Source organism: Eptatretus burgeri, chromosome 13, assembly GCF_056783735.1.
Source record: "Eptatretus burgeri isolate ZD-2024b chromosome 13, Ebu_testis_v1, whole genome shotgun sequence".
Taxonomy (NCBI): Eukaryota; Metazoa; Chordata; class Myxini; order Myxiniformes; family Myxinidae; genus Eptatretus; species Eptatretus burgeri.
This window is the reverse complement of record NC_140973.1, coordinates 17633745-17637152: the sequence shown is the minus strand read 5'-3', so window position 1 is coordinate 17637152 and position 3408 is coordinate 17633745.

Here is a 3408-nt window from a genome sequence, read left to right as displayed (position 1 = left end):
CCTGCCAAAGGGAGCCACGTGTCCCAGCCATGAGACCGTGTGAGGGCACGGAGCGAAAATTGGGGGGCGAGGCCCGAAATTGAGAGGACACCAACACAGGCGACGGGAATCTGGGTTGTTAGAACCAATAGTTTAAGCGAGAGGCGCTTGTTGAAAGCCCCGGGGTAGTTTAACAGTTAAATGGATAGGGTAGAATAGGAAGTGTACCCCCCCGCACCATCCATCCCCTCGCTCTCGTTGTGGGCCGCTGGACCCACTTTGTGTTATAGATCGCTGAACTCTGGGGAGGCCATCCTGAGGCTTCGTTGGGCCTCGATACAGGACGCTAGCTCTCCCTTGTTCCCCTCCGGGAAGGGAACGTAGGGGTTGGGAGTAGGCGAGGTGACAGGATAGGTTAGCCGAACAAGGACAGTACAGGGGGTCAGGGGACGATTTATAGTGGGGAAGTAAAAATAAAAAAATAAGTTGGGGCTAAATTGGGGCTTGACAAATTAAGGGAGTGGGTATAGACAGTGACAGGCAAAGGCGATAGGTTGGGAGGGAGACCGTAGAGTAGGTCCGAGCCCGCCTTCCGAGTGGCCAGCACCACCGCACTCCCTCCACCAACCTCCACTGAACGGCGAAGGCTGGCCAGCTTCATCGGCAGCTGTTGTTTGGCTGCAAGGCCTGTGCCGGCTGGATCGTCTGCAGCTGCTATGCTGCAAGGCCTGTACCGGCCGGATCGTCTGCAGCTGTTTTCTGCAAGGCCTGTGCCGGCCAGTTCGTCTGCCGGCTGTGTTTGCCTGCAGCGGGCTTCTTCTGCGGGCTGTGTTTGCCTGATCACGTTTGCCATGCCATGCCCACTGCCCCTGTTCACCAGCCCCGTTCAATTTTTGCTTTGCCCCCCTTGTTCATTGCCATGTGTGCCAGGATCAGAAAGCAACAGTTTGCAAGCTGCAAGAACTGCCCTGTTGGCAGCTACAACACGGGCCTGCAGTGGCGGCCCGTGCACCGTGTTTGTGTCCATCCATCCATCCGTTGTGTTCATTGCGTGTGCCACTTGAGCTGGCACGGAGACTGCGTTTGTGCAGCCCATGCACCGTTGTGGTTCACTGCGTTCAGTTAAAAAGGGAAGGCCTTGGACTGCGTGTGAGCAGCCGGCCACGTTCCCCGTCACCTGCATTGTTTGAGCCAGAGACTGCATGTGAGCAGCCTGGCTCCCTGCTAACTGCTTTCTTTTTGCAGAGACCATTGATCCTGGGCCATGGTTTAGTGTAAAATTTGTAAGTTAAGGTTAAGATGTACTGTAAATATGAGTGCGCCCCGGCATGTCTGTCCTAGCGCCGGCAATTTTATTTAAGTCGTCCGTGTGAGTTTGTTTAGGTAGTTACTCAGCCCTCAGGTTATTTATTTTGGGGACACGAATACCATGAATGTCGCACTCAGGGATCCGGAGGTAAAATGTACGAGGGGAAAACTACACATGATGGCACACGAAAATTTGACGACTCGGGACGAGTCTGTAAAAAGGGGAGGGTCACGACGGGATTGTCCGTCCGGTGGGCGATGTGCCGCGATTCGAGTTACGTGGCCGCTCGCACGCCGGCGGGAGCGAATCAGCAACAATATATATATATATACATATATATATATATATATATATGTATATATATATATATATACACATATATATATACATATATACATATATATATATATATATATACATATATATATATATATATACATATATATATATATATACATATATATATATATATACATATATATATATATATATATATATATATATATATATACATATATATACAAATATATATATATATATCTTTTCTTCCTCTTTTGGCTTGCTCCCGTTAGGGGTCGCCACAGTGGATCAACCGTCTCCATTTCGCTCTGTCCTCCACATCTTCCATTGACACTCCAACCACCCGCATGTCCGCCCTTACCGTATCCATGAACCTCTTCTTTGGCCTTCCTCTTCTCCTCCTGCCTGGCGGCTCCATCTTCAACATCCTTCTTCAACATCCTTCTCCCGATATACTCCATCTTCAACATCCTTCTCCCGATATACTCTGCTTCCCTCCTGTACACATGTCCAAACCATCTCAATCTCACCTCTCTCACTTTGTGTCCAAACCGTCCTCCCTGCGCTGTCCCTCTAATATACTCATTTCTTATCCTATCCATCCTCGTCACTCCCAACGACAATCGCAGCATCTTTAACTCTGTCACCTCCAGCTCCGCTTCCTGTCTTATTGTTAGTGGCACCGCCTCCAAACCATACAACATAGCTGGTCTCACTACCGTCTTATATACTTTTCCCTTTCACTCTTGCAGCTACCCTTCTGTCACAAATCACTCCTGCAACTCTTCTCCACCTACTCCATCCTGCCTGCACTCTCTTTTTCACTTCTCTCCCACACTCTCCGTTACTTTGGACAGTTGATCCCAAGTATTTAAACCAATCCACCTTCCCCACCTCAACTCCTTGCAACCGCACCATACCACCACCCTCCCTCTCATTTACGCACATGTACTCCGTCTTACTCCGACTGACTATCATTCCCCTTCTCTCCAGTGCGTACCTCCACCGCTCGAGGCTCGACTCAGCCTGCTCCCTACTCTCCCTACAGATCATGAGGTCATCCCCGAACATCATAGTCCATGGGGACTCCAGTCTGATCTCGTCCGTCAACCTGTCCATCACCATTGCAAACAGGAAAGGGCTCAGAGTCGATCCTTGGTGCAATCCCACTTTTACCTTAAACCGGTCTGTCATTCCTACCGCACACCTCACCGCTGTCACACTGTCCTCATACATATTCTGCACGATCCTCACATACTTCTCCACCACTCCCGACTTCCTCATACAATGCCACAACTCCTCTCTTGGCACCCTATAATAAGCTTTCTCTAAATCCACAAACACACAATGTAACTCCTTCTGGCCTTCCCTATACTTCTCCATCAACATTCTCAAAGCAAACATTGCATCAGTGGTGCTCTTTCCTGGCATAAACCCATATTGCTGCTCACAGATCGTCACCTCTCCTCTCAACCTAGCTTCCACTACTCTTTCCCACAACTTCATGGTGTGACTTAACAACATTATCCCTCTGTAATTTCCACAGCTCTGCACATCACCCTTATTCTTGAAAATCGGAACCAGTACACTTAATCTCCACTCCTCCGGCATCCTCTCACTTTCCAAGACTTCATTAAACAATCTGGTTCACAACCCCACTGCCATCTCTCCGAAGCACTTCCATGCCTCCACTGGTATACCATCTGTGCCAACCGCCTTTCCACTTTTCATCTTCTTCATAGCAGTCCTCACTTCATCCTTACTGATCCATCCCACTTCCAGATTCACTATCTCCACCTCTTCCATCTCTCTCTCTCTCT